Source organism: Carcharhinus amblyrhynchos, unplaced genomic scaffold (genome assembly GCF_965287045.1).
Source record: "Carcharhinus amblyrhynchos unplaced genomic scaffold, sCarAmb.v2.hapA scaffold_37, whole genome shotgun sequence".
Lineage (NCBI taxonomy): Eukaryota > Metazoa > Chordata > Chondrichthyes > Carcharhiniformes > Carcharhinidae > Carcharhinus > Carcharhinus amblyrhynchos.
In genome coordinates, this window is record NW_027649778.1 from 981,633 (window position 1) to 998,304 (window position 16,672).

Below are 16,672 nucleotides of genomic sequence, written 5' to 3' on the forward strand. Positions count from 1 at the left end.
CTTGATGTGGTTCAGGTTTGTGCATAGTTCTGCCAATATCCATTTAAGCCTACATCCGTCAAACAAAATGGAGCAGTAATGAGAGTTGCTCGAGGGTGAACAGCCAGGGTGAAAGAGAGAGTAATGATTGGAATTGGGGCTTGGGAATCACCAGTAGAGATGAGGATGTCATTGTTTAATAACAAAGGGCCAGTTGGGAACTAGTTGGTATTATAAAAATGCAGTTGTCAGTAAATTAGGGGAGATTTTTTTCCTAGGGTGGACATAGAGGAAATGGGATCGGTCTGAAAAGTGGGATATGTGTGGAGGGTGTCACAAGCAAATAATCAGAAATAACCTTGTCTGTAATCAATACTATTCATATATAAAATTCTGAGGGACATAGATAGAGTAGATAGGAAGAAATATTACCCCTTAGTACTGTGGCAGGAAGTTAGTGCAAACTCAATGGGCTGAATGGTCTCTTGAATACGTAGTGGTTCTAGATTCTCTGATTCTAGTAGAGGGGTCGATAATCAGGGGGCAGGAAATCTGGAGTGGATTTGAGGAATGTCTTTTTCATTCAAAGGAAGTTGGGAATTTGATGATCAGCTATGATCAAAATGAATGGTGGAGCAGGCTCGAAGGGCTGAATGGCCTATCCCTGCTTCCATGTTCTATGAGTGAATCTGGAACTCGCTGCCTGAAAGGGTGGTAGAGGCGCGAACTCTCACAACAGTTAAGAAGCATTTAGAGGAGAACTTGAAACCATATAGCATACAATGCTACAGGACCAAGTGCTGGAAAATGGAATTAGAATAGATAGGTGCTTGATGGCTGGTGCAGATAGGATGGGCTGAAGGGCCACTTCCTGCACTGTTAAACTTAACCAGTCAAGCAATGTGACCATGTGAGTTGAGAAGATTAAAGGGGTGGCGGAGAATGTGAGTTGATGTGTTGGCATGGAGGGGGAGATTAAAGGTGAATGTAGTGATCTAGAGGGGGGAGGACATTCTGAGCCCAGATGGGATTGGAAATCTCGTTGCTGCGGTGAGTGGGTGGGTAGCTATGGTGAGTGGGTGGGCAGCTATGGTGAGTGGGCGGGCAGCTATGATGAGTGGGCGGGCAGCTATGGTGAGTGGGTGGGCAGCTATGGTGAGTGGGTGGGTAATTGGAGCTGAGTCCATGAAAAGATCAGCCATGGTCTTATTGAATAGAGGAGCAGGCTCGAGGGGCTGAATGGCCTCCTCCTGCTCCTGGTTCTTATGTTCTTAGAATGGGAATGTCATTTGGTGCAGAGGTGGAGTGAGGAAAGATGTAAAGGTTTTTCAACAAGGACCAGTAGTCTAAGTCAGCCCCCAGCAAGTGACTGTATCCCAGATACACATGTCTGCATTGTCCCCCCCCCCTCCCCCCCACCTCCCTTTATAAAGAAGTCTTAACAGAATGTACTTGTCACAGGCAGTGGAGAGTTTGCCCTCTGACTTCCACTGGTCTGTGGCACGTGTCTCTCTGATCAATATTCATGAGATGCTCAGTCACTCCCACTGTGTGTTGCCTGTGTGATTTGCTGCTGAAGATTAAAACCCCTTTCCTTCAGTCTTTCTACCAGGCAAGCTTGTTCTTTTTTTCCTTTATCTGTGTGTGTGTGTGTGTGTGTGTGTGTGTGCAGATATCGGATGGTTTTACACTTGATTAACAGAACGGCAGGAAGGGAAAGAGAGAGAGAGAGAGATCCAGCATCTTCGGCAATCTGCCCTGTGCATTTCACTGTCCCACCTGGGCTCCTGATGTGGAGAATTCTACTCGGAGCCGATGTAGCCAGGATTTGTTCAGAGGGAGGGAGGGATCGCCGAGAGGGTGGGTGGAGGAGAGAGAGAGAGACCTGCTCCACCAGATGTTGCTGCAGCTGTGGGGTCTGAGGTTCTGCCACCTGGGTCTGTGGAACGCACACATCTGGATGGTCGGCCAGCTCTGCAAGTGATAGCCCTGATATAACATCAGGATCAAGAGTGTGTGAGACACTCTGGGATTGTTACTAGGCTCTGCTGAAGGAGAGAGAGAGATAAGGATGGACCTCTATTCTCTCCAACCCACTGCATCCTTCCTGAGCCAGAGAATTGTGGCAGTGAATGGAACCTGCTTCTTCTAGAGTTGTGCATTCTGCTGAGGGTCGGAATCCTTGGGCTCCCTCCTGGTTTTGAGCCCCTTTTTTTCCAGAGGAGCCAGTGCCTTCCCCACTGGAGGTGCTGCTGGAAGCGGAGTGGCTGGTGAGAGAGGCAGTGTGGCGCTGTCCACGGTGCTGAAAGCAGCAAGCAAGCAGCCAGCACCACTGTGTGAACCTTTCTCTCTCCTCTCGCTGAGGATGGGATTCTTTGCGAAAACCTGGCGCACGGGGGGATCACTTCCCCCCCGGGTCTGAGTGACATCCAGTCATTCCCATTCCCTGTTTCTCTGCCATGATCGAGGACTGCGGATTTGGTGAGTTGCTCAGCACCAGTTGAGGCTGAGAGGAGTGGGCAAGGAGAGAGGTGTTAAAAGATTAATAGAAGCAAGTGGAGAGAAGCCGCCTCCGCTGACTGAACCCAATTAATGTTTCTTTGCAAAGGTAACGCAAGCTACAAATCGCCTTCTTTCTCTGTCAAGTATCAATGTTTGTTTAAGTCTATTAAATAATAAAAGAGGATATATATGCTCGGGAACCGCGCTTATGGCAGAGACAAACCCTCCATTACAAGTATGCAATTGCCTCCAGAAAATTCAACCCTTTACAAAGCTTTTAAAATGTAGCAACTTAAATAATAGACATTTTAGGTGGCATTAATAATCAGTAACAAAGCACTCTTTGTGATGTATCTCGCTTTAATATTTGCATTCTGCCAAGTCTCTTAATTTACCGAGCTGCAGTCAAATATTTCCAACACTCCCTCCCACTAAGTTGTCATTGAAGATTGAAATATTTATTTAGTGTATCGAAAACACCTGAGCGGAGGATGCAGATTAACCCTCTGCAAACTGCAGTTGGGTGGAAACGTTGCAATGCCATGGAATTGAGAGTCATCTGTTGGATGTATTATTTCAAAATTGGAATTTAGGGTGAATTTGACTTGTGGTGCGTTTTTTTTTAATGTATATTTTGTGTGTGTGTGTTTCCAATTTCTCTCACCCTGCCCTGAGGCAGAGATTAGTATTAGATATGTTAAAAAAAAATAAGGTCACTCTAATTTGGTAGTTTTTCTTTGGATATAATTTGCGAGTCCTATTAATCTAGATTATTTCAGTTTTGTTTTCACAATGGGCTTGGATTTTATTGTAAATTGTAGAGTTTAAAGAGACAGATGGACTGAGGCAAGTCATATTTGGGTCATCTCCTTCATCGGCTTCTGTACCATTGATCTAGAGAGAGCTGAAACAAAAAAAGGGGCAGTATTGTGCATGTTTCTGCTTGTGTGTGTGTGCATGGAATGGCATGCTTCTTGGCATATTATCTGAGGGGCCATGGCCCCATCATTTGGAACCGCCAGCAGTGAAAAGAGATCAGGTAAATTATAGGAGCAATGATCAAATGGACAAAAGCTTGGGTTTAAAAAGCTGGTGATTGAAGGGCGAAGAGAATGATATGCATTATGCGATGCCTTTTCTATAACACAATTGGCAGTAATGCACCTTTAACAAAACTAAAGATCACAGGGGAATAATGTCAAGATGTTGGAGTGCCCAGAAAATCATTACTTTTGCTCTCACTGCAAAGTGTTGGTTCCTGTCTGCAACAAATAGATTTCTACACATGCCTTGTACAGAGGGTATTTATATTTGTTAAAAAAAAACACTGATTTGTTTAATTTTCAAGTATGTTCCCAAGAAAGCAAAGTGTTTTATTGATGACTGTGACACAGAGGCGGAGATGAGAACCCTGCTCTGTAGATAATTAGCATGTTTCTTTTACAATCTGGAAATTAGCATTGGACGGATTACCAGCTGAGCAATTCATGTGACTTTTTTTAAAACCTGTGCTATTTTTGAGTAACTGACAATTTGTTTGGATTAAAAGTCAATCCATATCTTTAAATAGCAGAAAAAATTGTCAGTGTTACATCTCTGCATGAGTATCAGTAATGGCCATGTCTAATTTGTATTTCCTTCTCAAATTCTGGGTTTCTTCTTTTCTGGTAATTACAGTACAGCACGATAGCATGTAGTCCATTGTGCTGTGATGAAAGATCTTTACACTTAATGCAGTTCCCCTGCCCTTTCCTAGGTCTGTAAATGTTATTTTCAAACATTTATGCCACCTTCTTTTCATCTGAATCAGACTGGGTTACACCTCCATTGGATCTCCAGCACCTCACCCAAGTCACGATCCTTTGTGTGTGAGCCTGAGTGTCGGCAGGAGATTTCACTGTGCACAGCACCAGAATCTGGCCTGCTTTCTTCCACATGTGGCTACTTCCCAGCATGAGTCACCGTGCCTTGAGTTGAAACAAAACCCCCTTTACCACATCTCGAGGAACAACAAGGACATTAATATAAGACGGCCATTAATAAATGTGGCAAAGGATTTGGGAGGAAATTCTTTACCTGGGACCTGGTTAGAATCAGGAACTTGCTACCACAAATTGAAGGAGACACTAGATAAATTTGTGACAGGTTAATGAATAGAAGGATATACTGATAGGGTGGGGTGAGATCTGTGTGGGATATTAATGGAATGTCTTCATTCTGTACTGTATGTTCTTTGGAATAGACAGACAAGTGCATGTAGTGCCTTTGTGTTAAGAAGAGGAAAATTCAATGACTTTTTAAGGAACATGTGTGTATTTGATATATATGTATTTATATTATAAATGTGTGTGTGTGTATTTATTCATTTGTAGGACATGGGTGTCGCTGGCTGACCAGCATTTATTGCCCATCCCTAGTTGTCCTTGAGAAGGTCATGGTGAGCTGCCTTCTTGTAACTGAGTGCTTGCTAGTCCATTTCAGAGGGCATTTAAGAGGGAACCACATTGCTGTGGCTCTGGATTTACAGGTAGGCCAGATCAGATAAAGGCAGCAGATTTCCTTTCCTAAAGGACATTAATGAACCGGATGGGTTTTTCCAACAATCGGCAATGGTTTCATGGCCATCTTAATTCCAGATAATTTAGTTATTGAATTACTGTGGTGCGATTTGAACCTGGGTCCCCAGAACGTTAGTTCAGTTTCTGGATTAATATTCTAGCGATAATGCCATTACGCCATCCCCTCATCAATATGTAAAGATGTGCGTGTTGTGTAAGGGCTGAGATGCTCTGATTAAGTGATCTGATGGTATTTATCATCCAGAGCTCCACGGGAAATGTAATCACTTTGGTGAGGTACTGGAAAGTAGCTGGTGTTCCAAATGACAAGAGGGAAGGGGAGGTATTCACCATGAGAAAAGCTAAAACAGATTGAGAGAAGCTCATTATTCTTTTTAAACTAAATTATAGAACAACTCCCCAACAATGCCTCATATCATAGAGTCCCTACAGTGCTGAAGGAGGCCATTCGGCCTATTGAATCTGCCATCCACAATCCCATCCAGGTCCTATCCCCGTAACCCCATGTATTTATCTGAGCTGGTCCCCCTGACACTAAGGGACAATTTGGCATGGCCAACCCACCTGACCTGCACGTCTTTGGAATGTGGGAGGAAACCCTCGCAGACATGAGGCGAATGTGCAAACTCCACACAGACAGTGACCCAAGCCAGGAATCGAACCTGGATCCCTGGCGCTGTGTGTCAGCAGTGCGAACCACTGTACCACCGTGTCAAAGAAGCTTGCACTCACGTTCTGCCTAAAATGGATGAGAAACTCCCTCCAGAATTGGGAAGATGCCACGTAGCAACACTCAATTATATCTGGTTGGAAAAACTGTTAAATATCATTTTTTCTGTGCAGTTTATGCCTTGATGTTAGGCAGTGAATCACTAGGCTATAATGTAGCATTTTAATATGCAATCATCATTTCCATTAAAAGATGGTAATTTATATCCAGTACATGTCTGCAAAATGTAATGTTTTCTGCTCCAAGTCAGTGGACAGATTTGATTCAGGTGTAACGGAAGCAAAGGAAGACAAGAAGCATCTTTGACCAAACAGCTTGTCCATGGTTGTCACAATTCAAGCATTTTGCAGGGAAATGAACAGGGTTTAAACAGAAGGAAAATGAGAATGATAAATTCAGAGGGAAATAAAAGTTACTGAACATATGGAAGAGTATGTTTCCATGGGGAAAAGTGTGTACACGCTGCAGTTTAAATATATTACCTGTTAATGTTTTTTTTTCCTAATTAATTTTTATCTTTAAGGAGTGTCAGTGGGTTTTAACCGATTCTGCGAACAGCAAAGAACAAACTTTGGAAATATTTTGTTCCCCAAATGGTCATTTCCTTTCTCATTCAGTAAGATATGATGTGGAGATGCCAGTGTTGGACTGGGGTGGCCACAGTAAGTAGTCTCACAACACCAGGTTAAAGTCCAACAGGTTTATTTGGTAGCACGAGCTTTCGGAGCACTGCTCCATCAACAGGTGAGTGAGGAAGAGGCAGCGCTCCAAAAGCTGGTGCTACCAAATAAACCGGTTGGATTTTAACGTGGTGTTGAGTGACTTCTTACATTAAGATATGGAATCATGGGAAGATTAAGAGGCCATTCAGCCCATTAAGCGTCTGCTGCTAATATTGCTGGATTTGATTCATTCTTCTAATCTTGTCCTGTACCCCTCAGTATTTTAGTTCAAATTCTTCATCCTGTACACTGTGAGACATTATGGTCAGGTCAGCTTCAACAACCAGTCGTGGTGATGGATTCCATATCTTCCTGATATTTTTTGTGAAATTATTCCTGTCCTTTCAGGTGAGCAAGGAAAACTTCCAAGTGCCAATGCCAAAATGTGTCTATAACTCAACACTGTTTGTTGGAGCTTACTGTGTACAAACTGGATGCAATAACAACAGTGGCTACATGCTATGTGTAACTCATTGGCTGTAGAATGTTCCAGGACTCTGTGAGGATGCAAAAGGAATTAAAACTCCTCTTTAGTGAGTTAAAGCTCAGTAGAGTGCCTTGGAACATGTTTTGATGTTAAAAGCACTGCATAATTGCATATCAGTAGAGTGGGAAGAAACTGCTCAGTTTTGCACCTGATATCAACCTACCTCCTGACTCCCCAAAACCTTTCACCACACTTTCCTCCAAAGATGCGTTGTTTTGGTGGACTGGCCCTGCTAAATTATCCCTTAGGGCAACTGCCGGGTAAATATGTGGGATTACGGGGTTAGGGCCTAGGTGGGATTGTGCAAACTCAATGGGCCGAATGGCCTCCTTCTGCACAGTAGGGATTCTGTGGTCATCAACAAGGCACAAGTCAGGATTGTGATGGAATACTTTGCACTTGCCTGGATGGGTGCAGCTCCCACAACACTCAAGAAGTTCAACACCACCCAGGACAAAGCAGCCTGTTGATTGGTGCCACATTCACCGCCTTGAATCTTCACTCCCTCACCAGCTGCAGTGGCAGCCGTGCGTCTACCATCTACAGGATGGATTCCAGCAACTCACCATGGCTCCATTAACAACACCTTTGAACCCATCATCTCTACCACCTAGAAGGACAAGGGCAGCAGATACCTGGAAACACCACCACCTGGAGATTCCCCTCCAAGCCACTCGCCACTCTGATTTGGAACTAAAATTGCCATTTCTTTGACAGGTCCCAGCCTGGAACTCCCTCCCTGACAGGGACTGCAGTAGTTAAAGAAGATAACTCTCCACCATCTTCTCGAGCAATTATGGATGGGTTATAAATGCTGGCCTTGCCACTGATGCTCATTTCCCAAAATCAGTAAAGAAATAAAAAATGCAATTTGTTATTGCACAAATGTGAGCATTTCTGTGGTGTCATCAACGGGAACTGTTGGAAAGTCCAGGAATTTGGATGTTAACATTTGAAAGAACAAACAGGTTACCCTCCATTACTTCACTCTCAGCTTTTCAGGAATGCTCCAACTTCTCAACCTTTCCTGTTTCTGTTTCTGACTGTAACACTGAAAGAACAAAGAAAATTACAGCACAGGAACAGGCCCTTCAGCCCTCCAAGCCTTCACTGACCAACTGAACTAAAGGCCCTTACCCTTCCAGGGACCGTATCCCTCTCTTCCCACCCCTATTCATGTCTTTGTCCAGACGCCCCTTAAAACGCACTATTGTATCTTCTTATGGGCTTTTATTTCACCCTGTCAGGATTCCTTCCCCGAGATACATCAGAAACAGCTCAGTCAGACCCTGAGATTGCCTTGTTAAGGTATGTCCACTTTCACCGGATATGTTCAGGTATGGATTGGGCTGCAATGTATTTCCAGAACTCTGTGCTTTCCTTGTCCCCTAACATTAATGCACTTTCTATCCTGGCTCACTGAGAAACTACTAGGAGCGAGTGTGGAACCTTGGTATTTTGGTTCTCACTGAACAGGGCACTGAGGCCAACTGGAGCGACTCCCGCTCCCTCGGTGGAAGTGGCCACCTCACTTCAGACAGGGAATAAAATTTGGGATCTTTCTGCTCCTTCTGAACGAGATAGTGACAGGGTAAATCCATACAGCCTTTGGAAACTCAGTCAGATTATTTCTTAATAATATTTAATCCAGGATATTAAAATTTGCATGGAGTTTAATATATTGGTTAATACTTGAGAATAAGGTCATTGCAGGAGATTATCCTGGAACATTCCTCTTGCACACACACTAAGGAAGGATTTGTAGGTTAGATATTAAATTTTCCATATGATATTGCCACTATTGAAGTATTACCCTGCTGTGCTCATTAACTCAGAAATTATTTTCACTTTGCAGAACTGTTATTTGAAATAACCTCTGAGTTCTGATGTTGGATCAAATCTATAACCTACATGTATTCTGCCCCCTCCAACTTTCCAATCTTGTACAGTGGGCATTTTGGCTGAGATCCGAGGCTGGATTTCACTCGCTCTCTGGAGGTCACAGAATCCCTCCAGTGCAGAAAGAGGCCATTGGGCCCATCAACTCTGCGCCAACCACAATCCCACTTAGACCCTACCCCCATATCCCTACACATTTACCCGCTAGTCCCTCTAACCTACGCATCTCAGGACCCTAAAGGGCAATTTTAGCACGGCCAATCAACCTAACCTGCACATCTCTGGACTTTGGGAGGAAACTGGAGCACCCAGAGGAAACCCATGCAGACACGGGGAGAATGTGCAAACTCCATACAGACAGTGACCCAAGCCGGGAATCGATCCCAGGTCCCTGGAGCTGTGAAGCAGCAGCGCTAACCACTGTGCTACCGTGCCGCCTTCTTCTGCACCTCTTCTTTCCTTCTCCCCTGTATGTACATGGGAACATGGAACTTAGGAGCGAGAGTCGGCCTTCGAGCCCACTCCGCCATTTTGTCTGATCACGGCCAATCTCCATCTCATCCTAACTCCACTTCCCTGCCTTTTCCTCATAGCCCTTTATCTCGCTTTTGATCAAATATTTATCTATCTTTTTCTTGAATCCATTGATTCTGCATCCACTGCACTCTGAGGCAATGAGTTCCATCGATTCACCACCCTCTGTGGGGAGTAGCTTCTCCTTATCTCTGCCTTGAACCTCCCTACTCTTACTCTACTGTACTCTATGACTTCTTGTCTGAGACTGTTTCAGAAGGGGGAACATTTGGTTTATATGTATTCTATGAACGGTATGCTTTGTCTGTGTAGCATGCAAGAAAGAGTGCTTTTTACTGTATCCCAATATGTGTGGCAATAGTAAACCAAAACAAAGGGATATAGGCAGGTCTGTAATAGGGGAACAGAAGGGGAGGGGGATGGGTGGGTACATTGTCTTCCTGCAGTCATGCCATCTGGCCAGTGGAGGATAAGGTGGTAGTTGGCCCTCCCTCCCAGAGCCCAATCGAAACATGTAACTGACCAATTAAGGACTTCTTCCCATTTCTGCTTTTTTTTTCTTTTTCCTCTCATGGAATGTGGGTGCTGTGGGCAAGGCCAGCATTTGTTGCCGTCGAACCGAGTAGCATTTTTTTTTTAAGATTCAACCACATTTCTGTGGCTCTGGAGTCACATGTGGGCCAGACCGGGTAAGGACGGCAGATTTCCTTCCCTAAAGGGATATTAGTGAACCAGATGGGTTTTTCCAACAATCGACAATGGTTTCATTCCAGAGTTTAATTAAATTTGAATTTCAGTATCTGCCGTGGTGAGATTCAAACCTGGGTCCCCAGAGCATAACTGTGGGTCTCTGGATTCCTAGTCCAGTGACAATACCACTACCCTACTGCATGGCTCCTCATGGGGGTGAGGAGCACATCAGCTATGACTGAATGGAGGAGCAGACTCAATGGGCTGAATGGCCTAATTCAGCTCCTGTATTTTATGAACTTATCTTTTGAACTCATGGTGAGAAGCCTGTTAAATCTTGCTTGCCTCCCGTGAATTTGGAGGTGCTGTGGGGGGGGCATGCCTCCCCTCTGCATTCCTATCTCTTTGACACAGCCTGTCATCACCAGTCCATCACTTCACAACATCCCCCCCCATCCTTTTCCAGGGCTCTCCTCCTGGCCCTAGCGCCCCTCACCCCCCCCCCTCACCCTCCACCCCACGTATCTGGTTATGAGGGCCTTTGGGTACCCTCCTCCTCCTTTAGGTACAGTCCCCTCATTGGCCACTGCATTGTTGGCACTGCTGAGGCTGCTGAGTGTTCTGTATTCTGATTGGTCTGTGCCTCAGGTGGGGTTGGGGGGGGGGAGGAGAGAGGGGTGAGTGTGAGAGTTGGCAGCCATGCTTCATGGGGTTAGCAACCCATGGCCACCGGTGATGAGAGGCAGACCCTGGTCCCTGTATCCACAGAAGGAGGGTCACCCCATTGGCCATCTCCCTTCAATGGTGCCACTCACTGCCAGCACGACATTCCTGGCCTGGTTCCTGTCAGATATTAAAGTAATTATCATCAATGTTGCTGTTAAGGCCTTCAAAGTACACAGATTAACAAAGCACAAAGGGATTTGGGAGTCCTTGTTCAAGATTCTCCAAAGGTTAACGTGCAGGTTCAGTCGGCAGTTAGGAAGGCAAATGCAATGTTAGCATTCATGTCGAGGGGGCTAGAATACAAGAGCAGGGATGGACTTCTGAGGCTGCATAAGGCTCTGGTCAGACCCCATTTGGAGTATTATGGGCAGTTTTGGGCCTCTTATCTAAGGAAGGATGTGCTGGCCTTGGAAAGGGTCCAGAGGAGGTTCAGAAGAATCATACCAGGAATGAAGAGCTTGTTGTATGAGGAACGGGTTGAAAACTCTGGGTCTGTACTCGTTGGAGTTTAGAAGAATGATGGGGGGATCTTATTGAACTTTACAGGATACTGCGAGGCCTGGATAGAGTGGATGTGGAGAGGATGTTTCCATTAGTGGGAATAACTAGAATCAGAGGCACAACCTCAGGCTAAAGGGACGATCCTTTAAAACAGAGATGAGGAGGAATTTGTTCAGGAACTCTTTGCCGCAGAAGGCTGTGAGGCCGGGTCATTGAGTGTCTTTAAGACAGAGATAGATAGGTTCTTGATTAATAAGGGGATCAGGAGTTATGGGGAAAAGGCAGGAGAATGGGGATGAGAAAAATATCAGCCATGATTGAAGGGGGAGCAGACTCAATGGGCTGAGTGGCCTAATTCTGCTCCTATGTCTTATGGCTTTTTGCTTTTGTTCAAGTAATGGAATGTCAGCCAAAAGCGGTGAGTACTTAAATAATTGTAGAGGAGCGGAATTTTATATGTAAAACTGAGGAAGAATCGTTGATTGAAGAAGGAACTAAATCAAAGAGTAACTCAATCACAATCCAGTAGCGTCTCAGAGAGCTTTGTATAATAATTGGTTCTTGGCAATGCCTGAAGGCAAGTATAGCAATTATAATCCACATCAAAAACCCAGACACCAGGAGATCACCAATGAAGGGCTTTGCTAGTCAAAGTGGGAGGGAAATAATGGGTGGGGGGGGTGGTTACTGGGTGGGGGTTAATTGGGGGGGGGGTTAATCAGTGAGGGGGGTTATTGGGTGGGGGGTTAAGAGATGAGAGGGTTGTCAAGGGTTCATGGTAGCGAGGGGGGTGGTTCATGGATACGGGGTTATTGGGAGGGGGGTTAATGGGGGAAGAAGAATAAGGGTTGAAGGGGGTCGAGGGTTGAGGAGAATTAAGGGTTGATGGTGAGGGGGTGGTTAAGGATGAGGGGGGTTCATGGGTGGGGGGTTATTGGGAGGGAGATTAATGGGGAGGGAAGTGTTAAGAACATAAGAAATAGGAGCAGGAGTCGGCCATCTAGCCCTTCGAGCCTGCCCCGCCATTCAATAAGATCATGGCTGATCTGAAGTGGCTCAGTTCCACTTCCCCGCTTTCTCCCCATAACCCTTAAGATTTGAGGGGTGCGTTCAGGGATGAGAGGGGGTTAAGGGTTGATGGGGGGAGTTAGTTTTTCCCTTTGTTTCTGTCGGAAGAAGATTCCTTGACCTGGATTATTTGAGAAACCATTGGTCTAGCCAAGTGCCCAGATTTAGGGAGCTATGATGAGATCAATGTGAGCTGTGATTAGGAGTTATTAATCGCTCAGTATTGTTTATCTGGACGGTGAGATGCTCCCACTGGGTCAGTAGGTCTGTGATATGGGCAGGATGTTAGAATTCTCTGTGTGTTCACAGACACAGCAACTAAATAACCCTGAACCACAGATTTAACTCTCTACCTTGAACTCAACTGAACTGCTGACTTAATTGTGTCGTTAAATTTATTTCTAAAGATCAAAGATTGTTGTGAAAACTTCTGCATCATAAAAATAAACTCAAAAACCTTTCGAAGCCTTTGTCAGAAACTGAAAGGTTAAATTTCCACCTGGTGGATTGGGCCTTGTGATTGGTGCTGTGCTCTGATGATGTCGGTGAGGTTGAGTATGGAGCTACGATTGGCTGAGTAAGGTTGAGTGTGGAGCTACGATTGGCTGAGTAAGGTTGAGTGTGGAGCTACGATTGGCTGAGTAAGGTTGAGTGTGGAGCTACGATTGGCTGAGTAAGGTTGAGTGTGGAGCTACGATTGGCTGAGTAAGGTTGAGTGTGGAGCTACGATTGGCTGAGTAAGGTTGAGTGTGGAGCTATGATTGGCTGAGTAAGGTTGAGTGTGAAGCTATGATTGGCAGAGTAAGATTGAGTGTGAAGCTATGATTGGCTGAAGGAAAGTGGATCTGAGAGTCAACCTGGAGTCACCTGAATCCAGAACAGTCCATGGTGCTGATTGGCTGAGCAGAACAACCCCAAATTCTTCAATCCAGCTGGTGACTTCAACAAAGGAATATCACAATTTTGAACCCTAATCTCACAACGCTTTCCACATTTCAAAAGATTCACACTATTCCAGTGCAAAATGAAGTGGAACTTTTTAATTGGAGCATCAACCCAAACTGGGAGCCAGTTCCAGAGACACTGCCAGTCAAACAAGCCTCTTCCGAGGCTGTAGATTTCCAGGAGGTTATTTGACCATGTCGGGGAAGCTTCAGTCAAGCCTGATACAAGTTAACGCCCAGAAAACTGCAGGTACCAAATGTGACCAGGTTCCACACACCCCCCTCCCAACACCCACCATATGCCAATATAGCAGTGAGCACAGAGAACAACGGACAGTGACGGTGGCGAGACATGATGATGTGGGACTGGATTTCTCTGGGCAAAAATGGATCTGAAGTTTGTCCGTTTTTAATAATGGAAGGAAGGTGGGATCAGGGATCAGTTGGATGATCTGCTATGAAGGCTTGAAGGGCCAAATGGTCTCCTTCTGCTCCTATTTCCTGTGTTTCTATAAACACTGCTCCTTTAACAGGGGATCATTCCCTCTCTGAAGCAAAACTTTCTCTCTACTCATGTGATTTGCAAGAGAGATTGAAGTTACTCTGACATCACAGCGGCACAGTGTTTAGCGCTGCTCCCTCACAGCGCCAGGGATCCGGGTTCAATTCCAGCCTTGGGTTACTAGCTGTGTGGAGTCTGCACATTCTCCCCGTGTCTGTGTGGGTTTCCTCGGGGTGATCCGGTTTCCTCCCACACGCCAAAGATGTGGACGGATTAGCCATGCTAAATGCGCAGGGTAGCAGAGATAGGGCGGTGGGGTAGGCCTGGGTAAGATGTTCCTCTGGGGAGTCGGTGCAGACTGGATGGGCCAAATGGCCTCCTTGTGCCCTGCAGGGAAATCTCTGGTTCTATCACAAATAGACTTAGGTGCCCCAACATTCACTTTACTTCCATATCAATAAATAACATTCACTCATTTGAGATGGTTTGATCTCCTGAGCTGTTTTCATTTCTCTGAATCTTTGCTTCTCTTTATTCCTTCACATCTTCACTGTCTTACCCTGGGTTTTATCTTGACTTCGCTCCTGCGCGGCATACTTCAGTGGTCACTTGACTGCTGCTGATCTCTGAAGCATGTTAAAATTATGGCCATCTCAGGAGTGTGGCTAAATAACGCCAGCAGCAAGAAGCAGCGCCTGCCTGCCCTGGGCTCTGAGGCTCCGGGGCAACATATATTTTGGAGGATTTGCCCAGTTTGCTTCTTAGCAAAATCAAAGCCCCGGCACAAAGCTGCCTGCGCCTCCAGCTGAATCAGTTACATCAAGTTCTGGGCGCCACGTTTGAGGAAAGGTGCCAAGGTTTTGGACAGGGAACAAGGAAATGTTCCCAGATGGTCTGAGTAATGAAGGAATTCACTTAAAGAGTTGAGGGGAGGGGGTAAGTGGGGATTGTTCTTCTCTCAGCTGAGAATTTCCCCAGATGCTCAAAAGTCTTTTGTTTAGATAATGTGGCCAGGCCTGTTTCCAGCTGCGAGGACGTTGGCAAGTAGATTCTAAGGGCAGATGAGAATAATATTTTGATGTTGTGAGTGTGACGACCTGGGAAGGTAGTAACAAATTCAGTAATAACTGATAGAGGTTTACAGCGTGGAAACAGGCCATTCAGTCCAACTTGTCCATGGTGTCCAATTTTTACCATTAAGCTCATCCCAATTAGAATAGAATCTCGACAGTGCAGAGGAGGCCATTCAGCCCATCTAGCCTGCACCAACAACAATCTCATCCAGGCACTATCCCTGTAACCCCACATATTTACCCTGCTAATCCCCCTGGCGCTCAGGGACAATTTTAGTATGGCCAATCAGCCCAGCCTGCACATATTTGCCCTGTGGGAGGAAACCTGGAGAACTCGGAGGAAACCCATGCAGACATGGGGAGAACGTGCAGATTCCACACAGACAGTGACCCAAGCTGGGAATCGAACCCGGGTCCCTGGATGTGAGGCAGCACCACTAACCACTGTGCCACCGTGCCGCCCACATTTAGATCATATCTCTCTATATCAATTTTATTCTTGTAACCTCCTCAGGAAAATTAATAAATCTCTAGATTCTACGTCCCTTGGCATGAAGTGGAATAAACTTCCAGGCTGATGGGGAAAGCTGGTTAGCTTAGCTGGCAAGATGGCGAGGGTGTGATTTCAGGATGATCTCAATGGGAAGGGCTCAATCCCTGCACTGTCTGTGATAGGCGATGGAGGCCGGCTCCTCACCTTACCCTCTGCTTGTTGAGCAGCGTCTCTCGAGCTATTTACAAAACCAATTGTTTCTCTCTCTCCTGAAAGGAGTGAGACGTCCACAGTCCCCTGTAAACTATTGTTCATCGCTAAAAATTACCAATGGAGGACAAAACATGGGAATAGCTTTATTGGTTCACTCCTTCAAAGAGACGGCACGAGCTTGATGAACAAATGGCCTCCCTTTCTCAGCACACGTTGGCTTTAAATTGGCTTTGTGTCTCCCCCACTCTGCAAAAAAAGGTGCTTTCTACAGCCAGAGAATCATAAAATTCCTACAGTGCAAAAGAGCCTGCACCAACAACAATCCCACCCAGGCCCTATCCTCATAACCCTGTGTATTTACATAGATATAGAAGCTTAGGAAAACAGAAACATACAACCATGGAAACATAGAAGATAGGAGTATAGGTCATAGAGGTTTACAGCATGGACACAGGCCCTTCAGCCCAACTTATCCATGCCGCCCTAAACTAATCCCAATTGTCCACATTTGGCCCATATCCCTCTATACTCATCTTACCCATGTACCTGTCTAAATGCTTTTCAAAAGATAAAATTGTACCTGCCTCTACTACCGCCTCAGGCAGCTCATTCCAGGCACACACCATCCTCTGTGTGAAAAAAATGCCCCTCTGGACACTTCTGTATCTCTCCCCTCTCACCTTAAACCTATGCCGTCTAATTTTAGACTCCCCTACCTTTGGGAAAAGATATTGACTATCTAGCTGATCTGTGCCCCTTATTATTTTATAGACCTCTATAAGATCACCACTCAGCCTCCTACACTCCAAAGAAAGAAGTCCCAGTCTATCCCAGCCTCTCCTTATAACTCAAACCATTAAGTCCCAGTAGCATTCTAGTAAATCTCTTCTTTCTAGTGTAATAATATCCTTTCTATAATAGGGTGACCAGAACTGTACACAGTATTCCAAGGAGCAGGAGAGGCCATTCGGCCCTTTGAGCCTGCTCCGTCATTTATCACAATCATGGCTGATCATCCAACTCAATAGCC

General features: G+C 45.4%; 1 protein-coding gene across 1 annotated transcript in view; it reads left to right on the plus strand.

The window, feature by feature from the left end:
• Positions 1 to 2,508: 2,508 nt before the first annotated feature.
• Positions 2,509 to 16,672, plus strand: part of LOC145362106 (leucine-rich repeat and fibronectin type III domain-containing protein 1-like protein) — a 247,542-nt gene continuing 233,378 nt past the window's right edge. Inside the window, exon 1 of the mRNA XM_080218145.1 lies at positions 2,509 to 2,587. The gene's annotated coding sequence lies outside the window, so the exon portion shown is untranslated. The remainder of the gene's footprint in view (positions 2,588 to 16,672) is intronic.